The 11,145-nt window shown below is 36.7% G+C and overlaps 1 long non-coding RNA gene across 2 annotated transcripts; it reads left to right on the forward strand.

The window, feature by feature from the left end:
- The first annotated feature begins 243 nt into the window (after positions 1-243).
- Positions 244-3,935, forward strand: LOC130569381 (uncharacterized). 2 transcript variants are annotated; one of them, XR_008964820.1, is made up of 4 exons: positions 244-1,288; positions 1,991-2,159; positions 2,300-2,395; positions 2,603-3,935. It is a non-coding gene; the product is annotated as an uncharacterized LOC130569381 (long non-coding RNA). The 2 variants fall into 2 exon arrangements; XR_008964819.1 differs by having other exon boundaries at positions 244-2,159.
- The last annotated feature ends 7,210 nt before the right edge of the window (positions 3,936-11,145 follow it).

Raw genomic sequence — 11,145 nt, forward strand, 5'->3', positions numbered from 1 at the left:
TCAAGTTAAACTTTCTGAGTTCAATGACAAAATTCAATTAAAGCGGTTGAGCACTATAAACTTAACATAAAAAAAATGTACACATGACGCAGAAAATTTGAGACTAATGAACTTTTTACATTTTTTAAGTTATCACAACCTATTTTCTTTATCAAACCTTTACTGTTCGGGTTTACAGTGTGTCATGAACTCTCAGAAACATTCTCTTTATATTGTCTGTACACGTTACGTCTAAAGACATTTTTGATAAAACGGCCTTCCATATTTTAAACTACGTGTTAACACGCAATTACGCGTTAACACGTATTTACGTGTTAACGCGTAGTACGTGTTAACACGTTAGTTTCACACGTTTTGGCCCTCTCGGCCTTCCATAGTTGTAGCATGCAGCAATTTTACGAAGATCATCGGACAAAGTTTTACTCTGTTTTGACCACGTTGTCTGCTATTATATCGATTTTGGTTTTGGGTGCGTCAATCTGGTAAGTAATCTGTTACTTTACTGTTTTTACTGTTGTTGTACAATTATCTGCATTAAGTAAACTTGGTGTCTTGAAAGTGGATATGGGTTTTATGCCTTTACAAGTAAATGTGATGTGCATCTCAAACTAGTAAACTAGTAATAATTTAATTAGGGAGGGCATGACATAATCGTTGTTAAACATAGTCACACAGTTGGGGTTCCCGTTTTTTTGCATGACACAAAAAACTAAAGTTTGTGGTGACGCGTACATTTGATCAAGTAACGTTATGGCGCGAATGACAAGGCAACAAACATATGCATAACACGTGCGAGAGAAAAATTGGAGGCCGTTAGCCACTCTCGTCAATCATGCTGCAGTTCACACACGCTCTCATGTGTGGTTTCAGTTGTCCCTATATTTTTTTCGTAAATTTAGATCATTTGAAACGAATTTGTCGGCTTGGCGCGTTTACCTGAGTGTCAATGTTAAAACAAAGATTAAAACGAGCTGTTTTTATTACGTTATTTTACCCTTTAAATTATAGGCTTGTTTTAATATTTTTTACGGAGTTTGTTAACGTTACTTGAACTTTTATTGTACCACAGGGATAAATGCATTAAGTACCGTTTTAGTTTGGCAATGTCCATGCAGAAGTGCTTGTGTTATTAAGATGAGACATTTCTGTGCTGTTTTTTAGCTTTTAACATTTTAATTAGCTGACTGTACACTTTTTTTTGTGAACATTGCAAACTAACTAACTTTTGAATCTTACTTTTTTAGTTTAAAGCTGAAGCAGTTGGCCAACAAACAGAGTTTTAAGTGCGGTATGTTGAAAAACTATTAACAACAATGGACACATTGCAATATAGTGACTAAAATGTGAATGAGAATAGTGTACTGTTAACCATTTAAGCAAAAATCTAGTGGCTTGGAGGTGCAAACTTTGTGCTGCTACCTTTGATAAAAGGGCACATGTACTGGAACATTATCGTTTACATCATAGCAGTGTTTCCTCAGTCAGTCTATTACCATGTGTCTATGATGACTGTGTCGTCACATTTCAGACTGTAAATGCATTAAAAATACACTTATCACGAATACATACTCAGATGGAGCATGATGTGAATCCAATGGAAAGTGTTTCTTTCATCTGTCTTAAATGTGGATTCAAGCAGCCATTTAATGGGAAAACTATTCTCAGTCATTTAAGGGCACATTTAAAACAACATGAGATGGTGGATTGTCCATTGAAAAACTGTTGCTATCGCAGTAATGTGTATACCTCTTTCAATGCCCACAAAAGTAGGGATCATCCAGATGCTGATGCTCACGTGTATATGTATAATGATATTATCTTAACAGAAACTGACAGCCCCACAATGCGGGGTCAAGTTGAAGCTGCTGACTCTCCTCAGAATCCTCCTGAGCTGTGTCAAATGTTCATAGTCTAAAATGTTTCCTTTTGTAAATGTTGTTTTTGGAGATTGGGCCACATATACACCGTTTTAAATGCACCTTTTTTACAGATCTGTGGTGAGTTTCATAGAGTGACAAATGTCAACCTAAAGAATTGTTTCTTTGCTCAACTGGACCAAAATAGGACCCCCGGCTTCAGAGCCTTTATCGGAAAATGCTTCTCGGACAGGAAAAGCACCTGAAGTCCTGGATCAGCTCTTCAGGATTTATGACCTCCAGGTCAGTTGGTTACAATTCTTTATGCCTGTTAAAGGTTCTTATTATCTTTGGTTGAACTCTCATGGTTGGTTCATGAATAGTGTCGTGAGGCTATACTGATTAGTATCCATACTGAATTAATTTTTTTCTCACACTTAAAGGATCAAGTTGATGTCCATGTTAGATGTGCTGCTGTACTCCGGGCTCTCCCTCCGTATATGCATGAGAGTGATGTCAGCTTTTTCAAGATGTGGGACGTAAGTGTACATATTCAGAAGTGTCTATAGTTTATTAACATAATTGCTGTCACATTTGAACACACCTATGATCTGATTGTGATTAATGGATATGTGGATTGTGATTGTGTTTGCCTTTTTTGGACTGTCCTGGTATTTGACTGCAGGTTTGGTGTCAGCTTTAAGAATTCTTTTGTAATGGGTAATTGTTTCTCTTGTTGTCTTTAGGTAATGCTGTCTGATGAACCGGACATCATTGATGTACCACTTGGGCTCCTCCTTATCAATCAAACTTCATCAGATGCCAATTTTTTCTGCACAGAGAGGATTGCAGTTGTGCTAGAGGGTAACATTGTTATTGAGTCCTCCACACTGGCTGATGCATTTGTCATTCTCTTTGCGCTTACGTACACCCTGCACCTTAACTATCCAAAAACGTTGCTCAACACATTCGACTTCATCCAAAAGGTGTTGATGGGTCTTGAGGATGGAAAGTTGAGGCCTAGAGTTTTGAGTAAGTACATTTGTTTTTCTTGCTGTAAAACATCTATCAGATGGGTTTTACAGGTATTGTTTCTGAAGTTTTAATGTGTTCGAGTTAAAGTTGAATGATGTCCTGTTTTGCACATTTTTATACCCGTGTAATATGTTTATATGTCTAATACATATATTGGCATTGACAAATATCCTAAATGTGATCTACGGTATGACAGCAGAAATTTAGAATTAAAAAAAAAAAAAAAAGTTTAATCTCTAATGGTATTTGTAACTCTTAACAGTAAAGATAACTCTTTCTCTATTTCTAAATCTTTGCAATGTCACACCATAGGACACATTTACACATGTCAATTACCCGTGTGTATTATATATGTTTTTCAGAAAGTGTAGGTGGAATGGTGTGCTTGCATTAGGCATTTGCACATTGCCCTATCTTTGTTTAAAAATTTAATGATGTTAAGTTGAGGGATGCCATGTTTGCACATGGAACAGGTCGATGTGAGAGTTGTTAGGGTTAAATGCAAGTTAAATGATGGCTTTCTTGTAGTAGACAATTGCACATTGCAATACTTTTGCCTTTTTTTGTATATTAAACCTCTTACAGAATTGTTGTTCATATTGTAGTAGTTGTAATGCTAAATGCTCGTTGAAGGACTGAATGTTCGCATGGGATACTTGTACATTGATGTGGCTGAGAGATTCTGCATCTGTTTACATTGCAGTACACACATTTCTGCTTTATTTTGTGTACATAACAAAACACTTATAGATAAGATAAGCTTTGTATTATACTTATTACAATATTTGTAATATGTGTTACACTTAATACATCTGTATTTTATGTAATTATCAAAATGTAACCGTTCTTAAATACATGTTACAGTTAAATGTTGTTTTAAATAATTGTTTTAGAAAACTTTTAAAATAGTGATCCTGATGTTGAATGATGTCACATGGCACATTCATGTGTCGAAGTATTTTACTTTGTATTTGTTTATATTGAAATTATATGAGATATTACAAATTTTTCTGGAACTTCATATTTGGTTAATAAACAAGTTATTTGCACTGAAGTCTCTGTGGGTATTATGCCTTATTCAATTAAATACAAAGTTTTAAATTATAGGAGGATTATAATTCTAGGACAGTGTAGGAGTGTCCAATTAATGTAAAAAAAATAAGTTAACATAAAATGAACAATTTGATAGTAAGAATGCAAATATTTCATTTTATAAGTAATGAAAATGTTCAAGTTATCTGTACCCAATATAAATCTGTACTGTAAACTCAAAATACCTAGCTAAAATAACATAACATTATATAGTAACAGACACTTAAAAATATACATTTTATTGAACTTAAAAAAATTAAGTTACTATGACTTAAAATTTTCGACGTAATCTGTTTCAACTTTTTTTTTTGAGTTAACTGAACTTGTCAGGTTTTACAGTGCATCAGCTCACAAACAAACTGGCCCACATCAGTTTCCCGTCTCTGTGCCAATGGTGTGCTGAACCAAATCCAAAGCATCTCACTAAGAACGATTAAAGCAAATGGGCTAAATAACATAAATCAAGCTTTTAAATATCTGAGGCATGTTCAGCCAGTCTAATAAACAGGCACAGTTGTGTTATCTTGCCGATGTTCTGTATGGACTTGCTTACACCCTTATTAAAATTCTCTATTTGTGACACACAGGGGAATTCACCAAGAATGAATTGCGGCCACTGATAGTATCATTTATTCAATCTGTCTACATTATTTGGCAATGTTTGCAAACAGCAACTGTTGCTCAATTGTTCTGTCATGGACAATGACTACGTTTACATGGACCTCAGTATTCGAATTATTTGCCTTATTCTGAGTAAGCTAATATTATGATTAAGGTGTTTTATGAACTACTTCCAACTAAAATCCAAGATATTGGAGAAAATTATAAAATTATAGCAATGCAACCAGAAGTGAAACCCGCTGAACAAACTAACTACAGCGCCCCAACGGAGAAATTGCAATTATTTTCTACCGTAGATCACGATGAACTGTCTAAAATCATTAGATCATCTAAATCAACAACATGTATGCTAGACCCTATACCTACAAATCTACTGAAAGAGATGCTACCAGAAATTATAGATCCTCTTCTTAATATTATTAACTCATCTCTGACATTAGGACATGTGCCTAAAGCATATAAGGTGGCTGTTATAAGGCCCCTGGTCAAAAAAACTCAACTCGACCCTAGAGAACTAGGGAACTACAGGCCTATATCAAATCTACCTTTCATATCTAAAGTTCTGGAAAAAGTTGTTTTCAACTCAATTATGTTCCTTTCTCCGAAGGAAAGACATCAATGAAGAATTCCAGTCTGGATTTAGAGCATGTCACAGTACAGAGACTGCTTTGATCAGAGTTACAAATGATCTGCTATTTGTGTCTGACCGAGGTTGTATCTCGTTATTGGTGCTGCTAGACCTTAGTGCTGCATTCGACACCATTGACCACAGCACACTCCTACATAGACTCGAAAATTACGTCGGCATTAAGGGAATAGCTTTGAAATGGTTTAAATCTTATTTACTGTATCCGACCGTTTTCAATTTGTAGCAATAAACAATGAGGTGTCACACAAATCGCAAGTCCAGTAAGGTGTACCACAGGGCTCAGTCTTAGGGCCTCTGCTCTTCGCATCATACATGCTACTACCTCTAGGAGATATAATAAAGCGACACGGAGTTAGCTTTCACTGTTATGCTGATGATACTCAACCAGTGTTTCCCACAGAATTTTGTGAGACTATGGGGGCTAAACATATTTTCCTCTAGGGGGGTCCGCTAGCAACGCCAAGGTCATGGGTTCGATCCAAGGGATTGCACATAATCTGATACAAATGTATAGTATAATGCAATTTAAGTCACTTTGGATAAAGCATCTGCCAAATGCGTAAATGTGAATGTAATGACCTCATGACAGCCAATGTCAAAACCAACCACATGACACTTTTATTTAATGTTAACCCATCAAGCTACGTAGTTTCTTAAATTTGATTATTATTCTGCTATGTCATGTTTATGACAGGTTATGTTGTCTTGGTAATGTCAAGTTGTCCTGACAAAGACACTGACAGATTATGATGTATTGCTTTATGTCAAGTTGTCATAAAGACATCTCAAACAATGTCATCTTTGCAATAAAAATTACATAAATGAGCGAATGACACTTAATGACAGTTGTCATAAACATGCATAAAATCTCCTTCATATTCATGACATTTGTCATGTCATGATTATAAAGGTGTCATGTCAGTCTTATGAACACCTCGTCAAATAAAGTGTTACCCTGTAATGCACTGTTAGGTGGTTGCCCTGCAGACTTATTACAAAAACTCCAACTGGTCCAAAACGCGGCAGCTCGAGTTCTTACACGTACAAAAAAATATGAACATATTAGCCCGGTTCTGTCAACCTTGCACTGGTTACCTATAAAGCATCACATTAACTTTAAATGTTGCTTATTACCTATAAAGCCCTACATGGTTTAGCTCCTCAGTACTTGAGTGAACTCCTCTTGTATTACAGTCTTTCATGTGCATTACGCTCTCAGGCGTCCTGTCAGTTGATAATACCTAGAATTTCAAAATCAAGTGCAGGTGCTAGATCCTTTTCCTATCTAAACTTTGGAATAGTCTTCCCTGCACTGTCCAGGAGGCAGACACACTCTGTCAGTTCAAATCTAGACTAAAGACACATCTTTTTAATCTTGCATAGACTACACTTCCATAATATAAATCCTCTGAAGGTTTAGGCTGCATTAGTTAGATCAACCGGAACCAGGAACACAACTGATGTACTTGTTGCATCAAAGAGTGCAGAACAGTACTCTACTGTCAGCCAGTCTTGTCTCATTGTTCCAAGGTTACCACAGCGAACAGGATGCAGTTCATGCCCAGACCTGATGGTAGAGTGGAGAATGGGAATCGGCGACCTGACAAGAGCTGAGATGATAGAGCTGGATAAAGAAGAACAACTTGACACGTCTTCACTACAAAATTTCAAATGCTATTAGATTATTAATGATAATCTTAAATCTATAATTTACCTCATAATTTATTTAAATTTAGCCTTGTTGTGCAAGCACTGTTGAGCTTGTGCAGAGGCAGCAGCTTTTGCCAGAGGGGAACTGGAATCCCCTGGTTGGGCCTGGGCTCTCCTGAGGTTTTTTTTCTCGATTGGAGTTTTGGGTTCCTCGCCACTGTTTTGCACTATTTGCCTGACGGAGGGGGCTGCTTTAGAATTTTAAAGTTTTACTTAATTAATATTGCATATAGGTATTTATAGTCTGTTTAATATTTTACCTGTGTTTCTCCTTTATCTTAAATGTGTGCTTTCACTGTGCGTGCGTGCATGTCTGTGTCTATGCGTGTGCATATTGTGTGTGTGGAGTGTCTGTATGTGGGTATGTCTGTCTTCTGTGTTTTCACCTTTTTCTTGTTTTTACAGGTATAACTTTAATTGTTTTGCTTATAGTCAATATGTCTCATGTACAGCTGCTTTGTAAACAATGAAAATTTTAAAAGCGCTATATAAATAAAGTTGAGTTGAGAGTTTACACGAGTTGCTTTAAGAATATACCTTTCATGTTCCCGTTTTACATGTTACACTACACAGTTCGATTAATGGCATATGTCATTACGTCCCTAAGCGACGCCGTTCGACGTTCCCTCCATAATTTCATGTATCAACAAACAGTTCTTCTTCGCCATGGTACCACATACAGTTTTTGGTGTTTCATTTATTTTCTAGAATTGTTGGCATCTTTCTTGTTTCCCATTCGGACCAAAAATGTGCTTTCTTGCTTGAAGCCATGTTCTTTGCCGTAAAATGAAATGGCTGTCCACTGCCGTGCGTGTGTGTAACCTGTCGCAAAGTGCCACGAAAGTTCCTACGCGCCGGTAATAGTGCGATTAAGGTGTGTACATGTCTATACCGCACTTCGATAATGCGACTAAAATAGGAGTACTCCACCCGTCTTAATTCGATTTGTGTTTTCTACGATTATGAGTTTAGACGGATTAAGATAATCAAAAAGCTCTGTTTACATGGCCCATTCTTAATCGCGTTAATATCGGAATATTGTTGTCCGTATAAACGTGGTCACTGAGTGCAAGGCAGAGGACGCAGACAGCAGGTGAGGGGTTAACAAAAAACTTATTTAATATAAATACAAAACAAAAATCCACGAGAGGGTAAAACAACAGAACAAGGATATAAACTCGACGGGTCACATGAACATAGACTAACTACACTAAACTAGACAAGACTAAATACAACACTAGACATAAACTACAAAAAACTAAACTTGAAAAACACAGCCATACAAACCAGGAGGGTGACAAGAAAAAAACAAAGCAAAATGATCCAGCACAAGACAGAAGACACAGGGTATTAAATAGGGAACCAAATCAAGAGGGGAACAGGTCCTACACCTGTTATTGGTACCGACTAGTGTTGTCACGGTACCAAAATTTCAGTAGTCGGTACCAATACCAGTAAAATTCCACGGTTCTCGGTACCAATTTCGGTACCAAAGCAAAACACAAGTACATGCTAATTGAAACACAATTTTATTAATAAAGCTCATTGTTAATATAAATGTATAGAAAGCAATGCCATTTTGTATACATGAAGTATAAGTTAATTGTTGCTGAAACTGTTGTGTGCTCACTGGGGTCTTTCATGCTGATGAACATCCTCCTCAGTCTGCTGCTGTATAAGACAAATAGAATAAACTTCAGTAACTCAACTGACTGAACAAACATGCATTAAATGCAATATTAAAACAAACATCAGTTTTTATACTGCATTTACAAAAGATTACTTGCATTAAGGTAACTGTATATTAAAATAATAAATGCAACAGATAGATTTTTATTTAGTTTAAATGTGGCTTTTTAAACCTAATAGAGTTATCTATCCAAGACATACACATTGCTAGTCATACAGTTAGTATGCTAGTTTTCTAGCACATAGATTGCAGATAGGCCTAAATAAAATACTAGGTACTGTAAACCCCACCCTGTCCTCCCGTTAATTTTACTCCATTACAGTTATAAAAGCATTAAATGGTTAATAAGTACACTTGACTAGCATTGGCGCTAACAAATTAACACGCAAACAGGGATGTTTATTTTGACGTAACCTTTAACTTAACATATGCTACAACATTCATAATGCAAACGCGAACAGAATTTGAAACTTACCGCTTGAACTTGTTAACTTAAATCCGGATGCTTCCTCGTTTCACCACAAAACTCTGTTAGTTTTCTTCGTGATATGACTTGAATCTGAAGTATTTCTGTGCGCATCTCTTGTGGATCGGAGCCGCGCTTATCTGCTCATCACGTCTTATTGCGTCTATAAAAAGTTTCCGACTAACAACCTGTCAGACAGAGCGTCAGTACCCGGTTGACCTGGTACGTCGGTACTACCGGGTCTTGTGAAAATTAGGTACCGACAACTTTTTTATTTTTAGGTACCGACTTGGACCCGAAGTACCGGTACTTTTGACAACACTAGTACCGACTAGTGTTGTCACGGTACCAAAATTTCAGTAGTCGGTACCAATACCAGTAAAATTCCACGGTTCTCGGTACCAATTTCGGTACCAAAGCAAAACACCAGTACATGCTAATTGAAACACAATTTTATAAATAAAGCTCATTGTTAATATAAATGTATAGAAAGCAATGCCATTTTGTATACATGAAGTATAAGTTAATTGTTGCTGAAACTGTTGTGTGCTCACTGGGGTCTTTCATGCTGATGAACATCCTCCTCAGTCTGCTGCTGTATAAGACAAATAGAATAAACTTCAGTAAGTCAACTGACTGAACAAACATGCATTAAATGCAATATTAAAACAAACATCAGTTTTTATACTGCATTTACAAAAGATTACTTGCATTAAGGTAACTGTATATTAAAATAATAAATGCAACAGATAGATTTTTATTTAGTTTAAATGTGGCTTTTTAAACCTAATAGAGTTATAGTATCTATCCAAGACAGTTAGTATGCTAGTTTTCTAGCACATAGATTTCAGATAGGCCTATATAAAATAGGTACTGTAAACCCCATCCTGTCCTCCCATTTATTTTACCCCATTACAGTTATAAAAGCATTAAATGGTTAATAAGGACACTTGACTGGATTAGCATTGGCGCTAACAAATTAACGCGCAAACAGGGACGTTTGTTTTAACGTAACCTTTAACTTAACATATGATACAACATTCATAATGCAAACGCGAACAGAATTTGAAACTTACCGCTCGAACTTATTAACTTAAATCCGGATGCTTCCTCGTTTCACCACAAAACTCTGTTCGTTTTCTTCGTGATATGACTTTAATCTGAAGTATTTCTGCGCGCATCTCTTGTGGATCGGAGCTTATCCGCTCATCACGTCTTGTTGCGTCTATGAAAAGTTTCCGACTGACAACCTGTCAGACAGAGCATCAGTACCCGGTTGACCCGGTACGTCGGTGGTACCAGGTCTTATGAAAATTAGGCACCGACAACTTTTTTATTTTTAGGTACCGACTTGGACCCGAAGTAACGGTACTTTTGACAACACTAGTACCGACTACTGAAATTTTGGTACCGTGACAACACTAGCACCAACAATGCGCCTGAGCACACCTCTTTTTTAGACCAACACGCCCATGGGCGCACAAATAAGCGCAAATACATTTGCTATTTAAACAACGCGCCGCAGGACGGGAAAATGAGAACTGCGTTGGGCGGAAACTAGCAAAAACTGTTGCGCCTTGTGCCGGGTGTACAATAGGGTCCTTAAACTTTGAAATGCAAATTCTTTTACATCCCTATTGTGATATCTGAAAAATCTAAATGTTAATCTGTACTGAGTACAATGTTTTTTATTTCAATGTTTTTTTCAACACTGTCAAACAAGTGAATGCCCCATTCTACATAGGTCCTGTGTAAAACCAAATACAAAGGCCAATATCCCCCCCAAACTCTTCAGTTGGCATAAAAAGCAGATCCATACCTGCAGTGCAACAAATTGTTTTCCATAAAAGGGGAGGAATCGTTTTTTTTTTTCTCGAAGGATGTAAAAAGTGGGCTAGTATCAGTGCTAGTATCATTTACAAAGGAATATAAGTCAGTGATGCTGATTTATATTCCTTTGAAAATGATACACTAGCACTGATAATGTTCTGTAGCTTCAAGATACAGTACACTGCACAAAGATGGA

Source organism: Triplophysa rosa, linkage group LG18, assembly GCF_024868665.1.
Source record: "Triplophysa rosa linkage group LG18, Trosa_1v2, whole genome shotgun sequence".
In the NCBI taxonomy this organism is placed as follows: Eukaryota; Metazoa; Chordata; class Actinopteri; order Cypriniformes; family Nemacheilidae; genus Triplophysa; species Triplophysa rosa.